At 41.5% G+C, this 17,487-nt stretch overlaps 1 protein-coding gene across 1 annotated transcript in view; it reads left to right on the top strand.

Annotated features, from left to right (window-relative positions):
• The first annotated feature begins 3,766 nt into the window (after window positions 1-3,766).
• Window positions 3,767-17,487, top strand: part of LOC311230306 (monoacylglycerol lipase abhd6-A-like) — a 65,000-nt gene continuing 51,279 nt past the window's right edge. The window contains exon 1 of the mRNA XM_084316539.1: window positions 3,767-3,944. The gene's annotated coding sequence lies outside the window, so the exon portion shown is untranslated. The remainder of the gene's footprint in view (window positions 3,945-17,487) is intronic.

Here is a 17,487-nt window from a genome sequence, read left to right as displayed (position 1 = left end):
GAAAACTGACACCCCTTTTGACAGTCGTCTGCTCTGGGTGACCCGCAGGGCGGGAATGTGGACCCCACCCTTTTACTGTTTGGGTCCATGGACCCATCTGTGTAAATCTGTAAGTGGCCTGCCCAGTTCTCCTGCATTCTCTCCCTCACCAAATCCGCTGGGTCTCCTCTACCCTTCTCCCTCATTCTCTCAGATATTTTAAGGTCCAACACCTCCACTTTTGGTAGCAGCCATGGTGGAACAGCAGGCCATTGGTCAAGGTTCTCCAATCTTCTCTGTCTGTTCGCCCTCTTTCTCCCTCTCCAGTCGCGCTCTGTGAATTAGGCACAGGTGTCGTTACTCTGGCCGATTGTGGCGGAACTCCATATATGGGCCTCTGCCTGATTTCTGTACAAGCCAGTTTTGTCACCGGAACTCCTTGGGAATAGACACACACAGTGGGAAACGCATATTTCTGCTCTCTATCACCTCTCCTCTCCCGCTTCTCTGCTGGCTGCCACAGTATGTATGTTTACAATTTGTATAATTAATATTATTAATAATAATAATAATAATAATAATAATAATAATAATAATAATAATAATAATAATAATAATAATAATGATGATGATGATGATGATGATGATGATGATGATGATGATGATGATGATGATGATGATGATGATGATGATGATGATGATGATGATGATGATGATGATGATGATAATAATAATAATAATAATAATAATAATAATAATAATAATAATAATAATAATAATAATAATAATAATAATAATACAAAATATAAAGTGTATGTAGGTATAATCAATTTGTTACTGAACCCATGTGTCAAGTGTTCAAATTGTCTCCAGCATTAAGTGTCCAAGTGTCTCATTGATATCATTCTTGTTATGAAAGACTTCACACAGTTTGTAGTAGTGATCTGGCGTGTGGATTATGTTCCATATACATTTTTACTTATACTGTAACAATGTGGACACTAAATGCTGGATACAATGTGTTAAGTCAACTCAACTCTATAAAGCATGTTTAAAAACAACAGAGTTGACCAAAGTGCTGTACAAGGCCTTGTAAATAATAATAACACATACAAATACGGTAAAGCAGGCATACAAAGATCAGTACATAGAAGAGACATACAGTACACTATATACAAGCAGCACAAAACCCATTAAGAAGATTCAAACGCTAGTGAATAGAAGTATCTTTTATGCCAAGACTTGAAAGAATCGACGGATGGGACGAGTCTGATGGAAGAGGGAAGGCTATTACATGCAAAGAATGACAGGAAGGTTCCTGGCGTGAGGCTTAAAATAGGTGGATAATTGACCTACTGTAGGCTATTGGTGCTTAGTTCAATTAAATCTGGAGGACCAAAAATAACTATTTCAGATTTGTTTTCATTTAGCTGGAGGAAATTGTAAGCCATCCAGCATTTAATGCCCTCAAGGCATTCTGTGAGGCAGTTTAAATTTATCATTGGGTTTCAAGGGGAGATAGAGCTGTCATCAGTGTAGCAGTGGTAGGAGATGTTGTGTTTTTCAATTATCTTACCTAATGGCAACATATAGATGGAGAAGAGGATGGGGGCCAGAATGGAACCTTGTGGGACCCCACAAGAGAGATTAACTGTGGGGGAAGAGAAATAGCTCATGTTAACCGAAAAAGTTCTGTTTTTAAGATAATGAGATAAACCAATCCAAGGCAGTGCCCTTTACACAGAGCCCATGCTCAAGATGGTCAACAGGAATGGCATGATCTACTGTGCCGATCATGAGATCAAGGAGAATAGAAATGTCACAGTTTCCAGAGTCAACAGTAAGGAGCAGGTCATTAAACTTTCAGTAAAGTTGACTCAGTACTGTGAGCTGCCTTGAAACCTGACTGGAATTTACCCAGATTTCGTTTTGTTCTAGATAAGGCAGCAGCTGGATCAGAATTACCTTTTCTAGCACCTTGGATAGAAAATATTATTTTTAAATGGGTCTGTAGTTGCTAGGCACTGTAGAGTCAAATTCGTATTGTTTTATAGAAGGGGCTGGATCATGGCGTGTTTGAAACAGGATGGAACAGAGCCGGGGGCCAGAGAGCTATTAATAATGGCAAGGATTCTGGGACCAACTATGTCAAAGGTCTCCTTTTGGAGTCGAGTAGGGACAATATCAAGGGGACAGGAGGCAGACTTCATGCTGGTAACAGTTTCTGTGAGAAAGATTAGAGAGAGATGGACACTTGATGCTGGAGACAATGTGGACACTTGATGCTGGAGACAACGTGGACACTTGATGCTGGAGACAACATGGACACTTGATGCTGGAGACAATGTGGACACTTGATGCTGGAGACAATGTGGACACTTGATGGCAGATCACACTCACACCTTTTGGTCGCATCTTATGGTCTTTCTGGACTGACGTTCAAACCGTCACTAACAGAATATTAGGATTTGATATTGAGTTCACTTGCCTCTCTTTGTCACTTAATTGTTGTATAGAAGGGGCTGGACCATAGCGTGTTTGAAACAGGATGGAACAGAGCCGGTGGCCAGAAAGCTATTAATAATGACAAGCGGGACCAACTATGTCAAAGGTCTCCTTTTGGAGACGAGTAGGGACAATATCAAAGGGACAGGAGGCAGACTTCATGCTGGTAACAGTTTCTGTGAGAAACATTAGAGAGATGTGGACACTTGATGCTGGAGACAACATGGACACTTGATGCTGGAGACAACAGCCATTCAGTTTATGTTGACCACAGCTGTTCAATTTGTGTTGACCACAGCTGTTCAATTTGTGTTGACCACAGCTGTTCAGGTTGTGTTGACCACAGCTGTTCAATTTGTGTTGACCACAGCTGTTCAGGTTGTGTTGTCCACAGCTGTTCAGATAATATATGGAATATGGTACATTTTGTTGTAGGGTGGATTGCCATAATGTGTATTTCTATAACAGGATCACTCACCGCCTATTTGGCTGAGAACTATGCAGCTTTGTGTGGTTACCCCCCGGGGGTAGAACACCAACAGACCAAGCAGAACCACTAGAATGCATTGGAAACTGTCAATAATAATAGATGGATATCAAAGGAATAACGCAGTGAGTTTATTCAGGTGCTAAACCTGGCTGGTCCCTTGAAGAATTCCTAATCAAATTCATATCAGCTAAACATTAAAGGGGCACTTTACCAAAAAAACAATGCTGGTTTATTGTGCACATAATCTCACACACATCCAACAACAACTATAAACAGTTTGAATGAATGCACACATTCATTTAGTTTGACAGTTATTGAGAGTAAATTAGTTTGAATACGGTCACCACACCAGTGATGTCATGAGGGACATCGAATCCTTATGTTGTATTAATTACTTACAGCTCCATGAAATTATGAAAAACAGCAATACCTTGTCTTATAAGGACTGTTACCTGCTGAGCTGTAATTAACAAAACGTGGCCACATTCAAAATCATTTACTGTCAACAAAACTGTCAAACTAAATGATATATTAACTGTTCAATACAGTCATGAGAACAATGGCAAACCTCTCTCTCTCTCTCTCTCTCTCTCTCGCGAACACCACATTGTGAGAAATGCCTTTGTTTGACACAACAATGAGTTTCCTAGCAGCTTACATTCAGTCGGCCGTTATATATATAAAAAAAAAAAAAAAAAAAAAAAAAAAAAAGACTCGCTTCACTCCGCCTTCCCCTTTAATCAGATGAAAGGTCTCTCCTTGCATAATAATATTTCCACAACACACCGCTGGCACAAACCGCGGATCAGCACCGAGTCGGCAGTACTGTACTACATACAGTGCATGTTGAGATGCGGTCTGGGAACATTATTATTATGCCGTAATTTTAACGACGCAAATAGTCGCACAGACGGACGGCGCGGAAAGACGCGCATCAGCGCAAACAGAGGAGACGCGAGGAGAGAATTAGGTACAGTATGCTGCTGATCTGTTACTGTACTGAGCACAACTGCATGATGCGGACATGTCATTATTACGCGTGACTTGTTTGGGGGTGGCTTTGTGTTTTTCTTTCACGTTTTCATTCACCTGTTATTTAATAGGCATGTTGTTCATGATCTATTATAATAAGCTCCCAATCGAGGTCTCCTCTCAGTGTCCCTAAAGTCACCTCCTCTAGGGGTCATGAACTGTGGTGGTGTCATGTGATGCATGTGTGTCCTTGAGCAAGGCACTGGACCGCAACGTGCTAGAAGAGGAAGTGCACCTTCCATTCGGAGTCTTCTCTCTCTCTCTCTCTCTCTCTCTCTCTCTCTCTCTCTCTCTCTCTCTCTCTCTCTCTCTCTCTCTCTCTCTCTCTCTCTCTCTCTCTCTCTCTCTCTCACTCTCTCTCTCTCTCTGTATGCATGTGTTCGGACTGTGCCCACTGCCCAGTAGTAATTTTTGTAACATCTGATCCAGTTCCCTTTGGTAATTCTAATCTTAAATGGAATTTTAGTGTTTTATTTCTTCAGTCACCCTAAAAGCAGCCTTTTCAGCATTGAAAGCAAGCTAGCTTGTAGCTAGCGGTACCCATTGGTTTCCACAAGGGATACTAAGGGGGGGGGGGGGGGGGGGGGGGTAATTGAAGGGTTAATATAGAAACTCCTCCAACAGAATAATAAGTCATCCTATAATTAGGGTTGGGTGTGAATGAATGAATGAATGAATGAATGAATGAATGAATGAATGAATGAATGAAAACTTTATTAACAGATTGCAGAATGGGTACAACACAGTACAGCTCAATAATACACACAATTGTTAAGGGGATGCAGACCAGAGAAAGACTTTCGTCTTGTTTACATCAGGGTCCCCCATTTTCAATTCATCAGGACATATATGACATACATGACATACAGATAGACAGTACTGCTACATCTATACATTTATGACATACCAGATTTGCAAATACAGTACTGTTTGTGATTCAAAAAGAGTCCAGAAAAGGGAGTATATACATTTGACGTAAAAACTGTACATTGGAAAAGGTTGGGTGGGGTTGTGTGTGGGGGGGGGGGGGGGGGGGGGTTGGGTAGGGAGGGGTTGGGGGGGGGAACACTGTACAACTGTACAAGCAAAACTGTACACTGATATTGACAACCATACTAGGTAATTTACATTGGAGGGGGTTGGGGGGGGACAGACACTGTACAAACAAGCAAAACTGTACATTGGAATATTGACAACCATACTAGGTAAATTACTGTACATTGGAGGGGGTTGGGTTAGGACATTTACAGGGGCCAGTTTCGAATTGCAGTCTCCCGTAGGTGTTCCTTGAGAGTGGTTTTGAAAGTGGGTAGTGATTCACATTCCTTTAAAGCTTTGGGTAGGGCGTTCCACATTGATGTGGCATAATTACGAAACGTGTTTAGTCCCTTGTTTGAGCCGAATCTGGGTTTAACATGATTTGTGGAGCTCCCTCTGGTGTTGTGATCGTGGTATTCACTGACCTTTGGGAAGTATTTTGACATGTACATGGGTACCTTGGTCGTGTAGTGTATCTTGTAGACCAGGCCCATTGCAAGTTTCTGTACTCTGTCGTCTACTCTAAGCCATCCTAGGTTGTCAAAGTGGGCAGGGGTGAGGTGGGTTCTAGGAGTAAGGTCAAGCAGTAGTCTGACCAGTTTGTTTTGAGATGTTTGTAATTTTGTTTTTAGCGCCTTTGAGGTGCTTTGGTACCATGAGGTGCAAGCATAGTCGTAGTACCCTTGAATGAGTGCTCCTGCCAGAGTCTTCAGGGTATTCCTGTTTACCAGAGAGGAGATCCGGTACAAGAATCGAGTTCGTTGATTGACTTTTTTTATTACATTGGATGCCATTTTGTCACAGGAGAGATTAGCCTCTAGGATGAAACCCAGGTAGGTAATTTCATCTTTCCTTGTGACACACAATATTGTCACCCACTGTAACTGAGAAGCCGTCGGTCTTGCTGAGTTTGTTATTTGAACCGAAGAGAATGGACTCTGTTTTGCATATGCAAATTTTGCCTAGTTCTGAGCTGAGGGTTTTTTCAACCTGTAACTTGTTCTTGTCAGAGACCAGCAGGGCTGAGTCGTCCGCAAACAGGAACAAGTTGCAGTCACAAGATGACGACATGTCATTTGCATAAATTAGGAACAGTAGCGGTCCTAGTATGCTTCCTTGTGGAACACCACAGCTCACTGTGAGGGGGGGGGGGGGATAGGGTACCGTTTACCTCCACCATCTGTTCCCTCCCCTCCAGGTAGGATTGCATCCAGCTCACTGATAGACTATCAAAACCAATTGCTTTTAGCTTGTCAATCAGAATGGAGTGATTGACAGTGTCGAGGGCCTTTTGTAGGTCCAGCATGACCATGCCGCAGTATTTGCCCGCATCCACCTCTTGTTTGATGTGGTCGTTCAAATAGAGTACTTGGGTACTGTTCACATTTGAACCGATACCAGTATCAGTTCCTGGAATTCGGTAACGGTAGGCTACCTTTTTTCGGTACTATAATAACACTATACTTACTATTCTATTACAATAATAAATGTAATTTAGGGTGTAAAAAACAAGTCCAAACTTCTCAATTTCAACATTGTTATTTATTTAGAACATTTAGTTATTTATTGTTGTAACACACCACACAAAATAAATCACATGGTCATGTATTATTATTATTATTATTATTATTATTATTATTATTATTATTATTATTATTATTATTATTATTATTATTATTATTATTATTATTATTATTATTATTATTATTATTATTATTATTATTATTATATAAATGTTTAAATATCAACATTTATCCTCAGTAAATATTTATCAAACTCCTCTGACCTCATCTGGTCTTTCCAGAGAGACCCAAGAGACAGGACAGTAATATATATATATTATTGAGGAAAAGGCTCCCTCTTGTCTAGCATATTACACTCTTATACTAAATGTAAAGGTACTGAAATTTGGTACTGATTGATCTAGCGGGAATCGGTACTCGGTACTCGGTAGTACCGATGTAATTCAGTCGGTACCCTTAAAAGTACAGAGTTCGGAGGGCGGCTATGTGGCGTAGTGGGCAAGGCGCTCGCCACGAAATCTGGAGACGCTGGGCTTGCCTGTTCGAGCCCAGCGCTCCACATTTGCTTTCAGTTTAGCTGGTCGTCCACAGTAATACACATTGGCCGTATTAGGGGGTGGGAAACTGATGGGTGGGGATCGGGCGTTGTGGACAGCGACTCCTACAGGTCGGTTGGTGCGCCTGCGCAGTAGAATCAGGAAGTGTCGGGGGCAGCGTGAGCCTCCCACGCGTTACTCCTCACCACTGAGAGATCGAGCTGCGCAGGTGAAAAGATACCTCAAGTACCGGAGGGGACTTGTGCTATGTATGACTTAGTCCACATTGCAGCCGGCTTGTGGGAGGCAAGAAACAGCGTTCGAGACAGGGGAGGGTTGAATTGGATGATACGAAATTGGGATGGGAGAAAATATAGAAAATGGGAGAAAAAGTGGATAAAAAAAAAAAGTACAGAGTTCGGTACCCAACTCTACCTATAATCCTAATCCCCTGTTTGACTTCAGGGGTCCAAGGCGCCCATACAGGACATCTATCACTCTCTGAAATCCTTTGGAGGGCCAAAATGACTGTCATGGAGGGCTGAATGTGCACCCTTCTGAGTGGTTCTCTCTTCAAAATACAAAGACTGTAGTGGACTTTCATTTATTGTTTATTGTTTATTAGCAAAGGATCCCCTATAGCTGACGCCAAGACGTCCACTAGTCTTCCTGGGGTCAGAGACAACATTAAAACATTACAACATAAAGCGGTCAGGTGGCGTAGCGGAGATTGCGCTCGTCACCAGCGCAGGATATGCTGGGTTCGAGCCCAGCTCTCGGCGTTGCTACCAGCTTGGCTGGCCGTTCACACTAATACAATTGGCAGTGTTAGGGGGTGGGAAGCTGGTGGGTGGGAATCTGGCGTTGTGGACAGCGACGCCTACAGGTCAGGTCTCGGCGCTTGCTCAGCGGGGGCAGGACTCGGTGGAGATAGCGTGCCCTCCCACACGTTACACTTCACCAATGAGAGTCCTCACTGCCAAGTGAAAAGACGTCACTGGCAGTCGCCACACGCATCGGAGGAAGCGTGCGGTCGGCTTCGGGATGCCCTTGTACCGACTCGTAGGAGAACATGCATACAGCAGCCAGGTAGGGGAGGGGGGGAATTGGCACGCAGACTAAATTGGACGGGGAGAAAAACAGAAAAATCTGAGAAAGAGAAATAAAAAAAAATATAAAAACATTACAACATATACAATTAAAACATAATACAATTAAAACATAGCAAGACGTACAAACCGAGGAAACACAACAACATTAACACACAAACAAATTATATCTAAATAAATATATAAAAATATAAGGTAACATAACATATTGCATTACCCAACATTATCATTATTATTGGCTCACATGCAAGATCTTAATTTCTTTTTGAAGCTGGCTACGCCTCTTATGTCACACGTATGTCACTTGTAAGACAATTCCATGCCCTGATAGCCCTATATAAAACCGTTTTTTGCATTAGATTTAGCATGGGGTAGAATAATCTGCCCTCTACTTGCCCCTCTGGTAAAATACATGTGCACATTTGAGTTGTAAAAGATTTCCTCATAATATATATTAGAGATATATTTAGGACTGTGGGTTGTGATGACTTTCTGAAAACAAATTAGTAAGTTGGCAGAAAGTATTTTCTCAACATTCCGCCATTTAAGACGTTCATGCATTTCAACAACACTAGTTCTATATGAGCAATCAAGAACGAGTCTTGCTGCCTTATTTTGTACCACTTGTAACCTATTCAGCAACTGTTTTGAAGCACAAAGCATACAAACAGTTTTAGAGATGTTACTCACCAGCGCTTATTTGTTTTTATCCAGTCATATAAAATGTTTAATTCACTGGCCAAAACCCGATTAAGCTTGGAGTCTGTAGCTGCAGCATAATAAAGGGTTGAATCATCAGCATATAAAGTCAGACTAGCCTGCTGAATAGAAAAAGGCATATCATTAGTAAAAATAGAGAATAAGAGGGGCCCCAGGCAACTCCCCTGTGGGACACCACAGTCTAACCCTCTACTGCCTGACAAAGCACCATTAAAATAGACCCTCTGAGACCTCGAGGACAAATAACTCCTGAAAAATTTAATTGCTGAGTTATTAAAACCATAGCAGATTCGTTTTTGTATTAAAAGATCATGATCGATCACATCAAATCAAAAACTGTTCAATACAGTCATGAGAACAATGGCAAACCTCTCTCTCTCTCTCTCCCACACACACACACTCGCCATACCATAATATAAACTCTGAACTCCATTGACTATACTCTAGGTTCTGTTGACCATACTGTACAAACTTTTAACTCTGTGTATACCTATTGATACCTATCTACTGCATTCACTGCCTTACACCACCCACCTCATCCTATAGTCTACCAGAAAACATTGTATGATAGCCATGTACAATAATACTGTATATATACAGTGTATATATTTATTATATCTAAGATCAGTCATATTGGAGAAGGAACATTATACGTAGCATCCTTCATATTATTAAAGCAAGTGGTTTGGTAGGTAGGCTAGTATGTGTCCATATCAAGGTAACAATAGATCAAGGCAACAATGGTAGGCAGCTACTGAATAAAATTTCAAAGCAAAGCTTTATATGATATTATATGTTATCATATCACTCGATATCGATAATAATCAATATTGTTTTTTTGTTTTTGATCCACTTTTTCTCCTTATTTTTCTCCCATCCCAATTTCGTGTCGCCAATTATCCCCTTCAATTCTCCCCTCCCCTGTCTTGAACGTTGCTAGACTATGCCTCCCACTGGTCGGCTGTAGTGAGGATAGAAGCCTTGCATCACGTGTCCCCTCCGGTACACGAGAAGGCAGCCTGTCGCATCTTTTCACCAGACAGCGCGGTCTCTTAGTGGCGAGGAGTAACGCGTGGGAGGCTCACGTTGCCCCCGATACTTCCTGACTCTGCTGTACAGGCGTCACCAAACCGACCTGTAGGAGTCGCTGTCCACAAAGTCCAATCCCCACCCATCGACTTTCCACCCGCTACCTCTGCCAATTGAGATAGTATGACGACTGGTCCAAGCCGCAGGCAATGCTGACTCCGGGAGTCGAGACCGCAGCCTCTTGCATTGGTGACAAGCGCAATCTCCGCTACGCCACCCAGTCGCCCCCAATAATCGATATTGTTATAAGTATTAAAAAATAAAATTATTTTTTTTAACTTTTTTTATTATTTAAACAACAGATGTATGTTTGTTTATTTTGCAGCAATTCTTTGTCGTTGCCGCCATCTTTAGTGTTACAGCCCCTCACACTCCAGTTCTCAGGCTGCAGCTGGTTTGAAAGCTAAAGTAAACAGGCTTCTCTGCTGGCTGTGGCTCCAGGGGAGTTGAATAGTTCGGGCTCTGCTAGTTTCTTTTCTATCTTTTGGCACTTTTTTGGTGGACAAACCACTCGCGACTGGAGACTAGCTCTGCTAGCACACATAGCCTACTGTGTACAGACGGTTTCAAACTGTATTTTAAATTAGAAAGCAAACAAAATAAATGGACAAGAGAAAAATAAATCTCAATTTGGTCAGTATTGTCAAAATCTTTTTTGATTGATCTTTTTTTTATTATCAATCGATATCGATTATTAAAATATGTCGCGATAATTATCGTTATCACTTTATCCCCCAGCCCTACTCCGCACTCGTTACGTTCTCCCAGTGAAACTCCTCGCTGTCAGGTGAAAAGAAGCTGCTGGCGACTCCACATGTATTGGAGGAGGCATGTGGTAGTTCTACACCCTCCCCAGGCCGACAGTGGGGCAATGCGCGCAACGACCAGGAAGGGAATTGGCATAACGACTAAATTGGGATGGGTGAAAAATACAGAAAGCCCAAAAATAAATAGAATACAAATACCATTTGGATTATTAGCTCAATCAAAAATGTCTATGAGCAAAGGCAATCATTAATTAATTAATTCACTGTTCTGATTTCCAGCTTATGGAGACAGTTGTCTGTGTTTATAAATCATTGGAATAACACAGTGGACATCCTGTTTCCTCATGTTCTAACCAGGCTTGTAGGTTGCAAGTAGTGAATAGGAGTGTGGGAATCTATTGATACAGGACAGCACATACATTACTGTCTGTTCATCTATACTTGTTTACTTAAATAATCCTCCTGCAAGAATTTCTATTTCCTAAGGATGAATACAAATGCTAATCTCTAAGATTCTTACCAATACACAATACTAATGGTGAGGTGAGATACAGGTACAGATACAGATATACATATAATAGGTACAAATACAGATACAGTACATACAGGTAGAGATAGAGATAGAGATACACACATATATATACACAGATACAGGTACATATAGAGATACAGATACAGATAGAGGTACAGGTACAGGTAGAGATACAGGTACAGATCGAAAGACAGGTACAGAGAGATATACAGATATAGAACAGCACTGTGGTAACAGACTGGACGAGTGGTTACACTATAAACAATGTAATTAAATGTCAAACTACTATGTTTGCTTCATTAGCATTCAAATGACTTGTAATTCAACTCCCCCTTCTAAGGCTGCGGTTACACTATCGCCAGTTTTCGTTTCGTTTTCAGGGTCAGTTTCGCTTTTCAGAACGCAACGTAATGGCAGGCAAGTTAGACATTGTTTTTGCCTCCTGAGCACAGTGATGTATATACATGTAGTACAATGCCAAAGCAGTAGGTGGCAGTAGGTGGCGATGTAGTTCAAACATGAAGGCAATTTTCAACCAATCAGAAAAGTTGAATGTGCCAATACACTTCCTGCTAAAAATCAACAATCCACGATCTTTAAATGCCTCGCGTGAGCCATTTAGCCAACGTAGCATTTATTTTTCAGCAAAGAAAGTTCAATAAAAGTGCAATAAACAAAACGGATACATTCACTGTGTGTTCTGCCTCTCATTTGTTGATGAAACAAAACTAACATCAACACAATTGACCACCAAGAGCGGAGTTTAGTCTCACAAAAAGATCGTCGCCGATTTTGTTAGCTTACGTGCTAACGTGATTGGGATATGCCAGTATAACAGTATAGCATTGTGGCTAGCAGCTTGGTAACGTTAATGCTAGCAGAATGAATGGATGTAAACTTTATTTAACAGATTGCAGAATGGGTACAATACAATACGGCTCAATACAAACAATCGGTACATTTCCATTTTATACCGTTTTGAATACGAGTATAATTTTGGAGATTTCTAGTAATTCCGGAGAAAGACGCGATAATAGCCCTTTAGTGGAATACACAAAACACGTTGTAATTTTTCTAGATTATCGATAGTATATGTGTCCTTATGCACGCTGAAAGCGGGCTGAAAAATCGCTTATCCGTGTCTTGCTCTGCGCCAACGGCACGCACACACACACACACACGCGCTCCGGTGGCGGTGAAAGGAACATCTGATTAACCCAAGACTGGTAACATAGAGTCCTTACCTCACATCAGATGTTCTGCAAAAAGATTAATCCAATTCCTGATTGCCATTCCAAATATCGATTGCGTCCATTGATCTAACGTTATAGTCCAAAACACATAATCCACGCTGCTCCCAGCCTCCCCAGTCAATGTAGTAATATGATACTGCATGCCCGAGAAGGGAAACCCGGACCGGAGTTTCTTTTCTGATGCACATCCCCAGCCAATCCAAACCAATGATGTGCAATACCATCCGGGAAACGATAGGCGGCGGTATTTGCCCTTTTGCGAGCTCAGACCCATTCCCAACGATAACATCAGGTTGGATGGATGAAAATGATTGTATATCGCTAATAAAAGAAATAACGATTAAAACCTGACTATACTCGTGATTGGCACGCAAGCGATGGCGAGTTTTAATTTAAATTTTTTTTAAATCTTTTTCCCCCTCCTTTTTTCCGATTTTTCTCCCATCCCACTGTTAGTCGTTATGCCAATTCCCAACCCCCTTCCTGGTTGTTGCGCACCCCCCCCCTACTGTTGGTCCGGGAGGCTGGAGACTGTCACATGCTTTCCTCCGACACATGTGCAGCCAGCCGGCAGCCAGCCTGGCCGCGCAGATTCTCACCGGGAGAGTGTAACGTGTGGAAGGTCACACTACCTTTCTCCAGATCCTACCCTCGCTGTGCAGGCGCCCCGACCGAACTGTGGGGGTCACTGTCCACAACGCCCAGGACCCACCCACGGCTTCCCTCCCCCTAACTCAGCCAAACGAGTTAGTATAGCGATCAGCCCAAGCCAAGGCAATGCTGACTCTCCGGGAGTCGAGACCGCAGCCTCTTGCATTGGTGACGAGCACAATCTCCGCTACGCCACCTGACCGCCCCAAGCGATGGCGAGTTAACTCGACTATCATCGTGATTGGCACGGAATGGGTTAAAGGTTTAGAAGGTATCTTCCAAAGCTCCGTCTTACTCTACTGAGCTGGTAGCAAGATGGGAAAAGAAGCAGAAATGTTGTTGAGGGGATATAAGTGAGATAAATAATAAATAAGTCCGTTCGCCTGGTCTGGCCCTGTGGTGGAAACTAGGCTGATGAAAGTATGTATGGCCCCTGCTTTTCTAGAGGAAGAAATAATGTATGTATATATGTATGGCCCCAGCTTTTCTAGAGGAAGAATATGTATGGCCCCTGCCTTTCTAGAGGAAGAAATAATGTATGTATGTATTAGTGCTGTCAGGCGATTAAAAAAATGTATCTAATTAATTACAGGATTTTTAATTAATTAATCTAATTAATCGCATTTTAATCGCATAACCATTTTAGGCCTGATATTCTATAATCATATTTCAAATTGAGTGTGTCCGGATGGCAGAATTCAGTACTGTATCTACAAAACCTTCTGTTTAATCATCTTTAAGCGGCACGGTGGTGTAGTGGTTAACACTGTCGCCTCACAGCAAGAAGGTCCAGGGTTCGATTCCCGCTTGGGGACCAGGTTTCCATGATGCCAGTTACCCAGGTGGGGTATCTCCCAGGCCTTTCTGTGTGGAGTTTGCATGTCCTCCCCGTGCTCGCAAGCGTTTCCCCCCCGATAAGATAAACCCAATGGAAAAACATGCACAACAATAGATCGCTAACGCTGTGGCGTCCTTGACGAAGACGGACAGGAGCACTTGGATTGGTCCCCTGGCGCGGCTCACGTTGACGCCTGTCTGCTCCCGGCTGCCCTTGGGGGGGAAGGACGACGGGATGGGTTAATCGCAGATACGAATTGCATGCATGCATCGCATGTGTGCCGATTGATGACCTCTGAGCAGGTCCTAAATTATTATTATTATTATTATTCCATTTATTCATTTGCTTAGATTTTTCAGGTCTGGTAAATTTTAGCATAGTGTTAGTCAAAGATAAAAAATTAAAATAAAAAAATTGAATTGATATTCTCATTTGGTTCATTACAATTTACTCAAGCCTAGTAACAGACACAGTATTTCTGACACTCGGAATACATTCCCTGAGATCCATAGATGTCCCTAGAATCAGATACCAAGAACATGCAAATGGACAATTAAAAAAAAAAAAGTCTGTAAATGTTTATTCTACATTCGTATGGAATGAATGAGATTTAAAAAAAAAAAAATTGCTGTGTAATTAATTAATCGAATTAACACGATAAACTGACAGCCCTAGTATGTACTGTATGTACTATGGCCCCAGCCTTTCTAGAGGACGAAATAATGTATGTTTGTATGTATGGCCCCAGCCTTTCTAGAGGAAAAGAGAATGTATGTATAAGATAAGATAAGATAAGATATTCGTTTATTGATCCCCTTGGCGAAATTCAGGCATCATAGCAGCATGGGGGGGGGGGAGGGGAGGTACAGGTAGTAAAAAGCAGTGTAAACAATATAACAAATCAATATAATTAACATAACATAATTAACTCTGGACATGTGCATAATGGTCAACAAGGTGCGAGATGAGGGTATGTATGCCCTCTCAGTTATATTTTCCCTACAATAAGTGGTTACAATATATAATCTAATCCAATAATCTAAATCTAATCTAATATATAGTCTGAAAGAAACTAAATGCTAAATGCTAAATATATGCAATATATAATCTAATAATCCAATAATCAAAATCTAATCTAATATATAATCAAAAAATGCTAAATGCTAAAATGCTAAATATATGATTGATTGATTGATTGAAAACTTTATTAACAGATTGCAGAATGGGTACAATACAGTACGGCTCAATACACACGATTGTTAAGGGGATGCAGACCAGAGAAATACTTTCGTCTTGTTTACATCAGGGTCCCCCATTTTCAATTCATCATAACATTTATGACATACACGACATACAGATAAACAGTACTGTTCATAGCTGTCAACATTGGGATTTGAAAAAACTGGAGATTTCGCCCCGCCCCCCTCCCTTGCCCCCTCCCCCTCCCAATGTAGTCTCCTCCCCCTCGTATGTATATATTTTCTGTTAGGATGTTTATTGACAGCTGCTCTCTGCTGAGCTGACTCTTCGCTGCCATCTGCTGGTCAAAACCTGTATGTACCCAAGACTGGGTGAACTACTAATTGCTACATAAAATTAATCAGATACCTGGTTGAAAGTGAAATGCTGTGTACATCCCTGCATTAAATTAATGTAAGTGTCAGTGTTTCTGTAGAGGAGATGGAACGCCTGCTCTTGTCGGCACTGCGCAGCCGTGGAATCGCAAGGCCATAGATTTAGAATAGATAGAAAGGGCACATTGTGGTGTATCATAATTAATTTGTTGAATACAATAGGATTTTTATAACGTTGACACAAATTAAGGAATATTTACACTAAGTTCTCTTTTACCTCTTATTTAATTCATTGGTTAATTTAATTGTAGGTACTGTTTATATTGTACATAGTCCTGTGTGTTGTATATTGTGTCCTATGTTATTTTATTTATTTTTTTGATCCACTTTTTCTCCCATTTTCTATTTTTCTCCCATCCCAATTTTCATATCGTCCAATTCAACCCTCCCCTGTCTTTGAACGTTGTTTCTTGCCTCCCACAAGCCGGCTGCAATGTGGACTAAGTCATACATAGCACGAGTCCCCTCCGATACTCGAGGTAACAGCCGTCGCATCTTTTCACCTGCGCGGCTCGATCTTTCAGCGTCGGGGGTCTGGGCTTTGGAGGGGCCCGTCCCTGTCGCTTCTTGATTCTACTGCGCAGGCGCACCAACCGACCTGTAGGAGTCGCTGTCCACAACGCCCAATCCCCACCCTTCAGTTTCCCTCCCCGTAATACGGCCAATGTGTATTACTGTGGACGACCAGCTAAACTGAAAGCAATGTGGAGAGCGGGGCTCGAACAGGAGGCATCCTGTTCAAGCCTAGTCTCCAGCATTCGTTGCGAGCGCCTTGCCCACTGCGCCACGTAGCCACCACTGTCCTATGTTACTTTTGTGTTTATTGTTTCTTTCTATATACACCGTGGGAAAGGGGGCACGTAATAAAAATTTTCTGTATGTCTTGCACAAATTGGAACATGACAAAGTTGACTTTGACTTTTAACATGTGTCTATAGTGTCAGACACTAATTGTAATGTTAAAAACGGATACTGCTGTAATATAAAGTGACATTCTACCATGCCTCAATGTATCAACTTTAAACATACAAGAAATGTTAATTTCCATTATTTCCAGTCCACCATGTGCAACATTTCCTAAGAACAGCAATGTCCATTCTATCAACTCCAAATCTGTGCTATGAGCTAAATTCTCCCGGTGCATGCAGAAGTAGAATTGCTGTCTTGTTTTCTAGAAATGAAAAACGGAAAATCTAGTTTTATTAAAGTAGTTTTGACATGTGATATATAGATAAAGATATTGTTTCATTGTGTATTGATAACTTTACATTTGCGCTTCATTACTTTACAAAAGTTATACTGGCACATAGGTCTAATACAGCAATGGATTATGGGTAAATGCAACGTTAAAGCAGTGCCAATGTAAGACTGACTTTACATTAAACGAATGGCAATAATATAGTATAAAGTAGGGTATTATTTGGACTAAAGAATGGTGTTGTCTCACCCTACTCGCATGTTGAGGGAGAGCACCATACATTATACACTGAGAAACCACGGCCGAGAGTCAGCTCTCCGGGAACAACCCCACTTCTCGGCCGTTCTTCTGATCTTACTTCCTGTGCTAACTAATCTACACTGCTGCCACCTGTCGTCACGGAGGGGAATTGCAACCATTTTGTATAAATAAAAAAAAAAAACGAAAAATACGGGAAAATATTTTAACAGGAGGAAGGCGGGAGAGAAGGTTGAAATACGGGAGAATCTCGGGAAAAACGGGAGGGTTGACAGGTATGGTACTGTTATATCCAGATGTTTATGACATACAAGATATACAAATATACAGTACTG

This window comes from Notolepis coatsorum (genome assembly GCF_963971535.1).
Source record: "Notolepis coatsorum genome assembly, chromosome: 6".
Lineage (NCBI taxonomy): Eukaryota > Metazoa > Chordata > Actinopteri > Aulopiformes > Paralepididae > Notolepis > Notolepis coatsorum.
The sequence above is the reverse complement of the archived record's forward strand: the minus strand, read 5'-3'. Positions and strand labels throughout refer to the sequence as shown.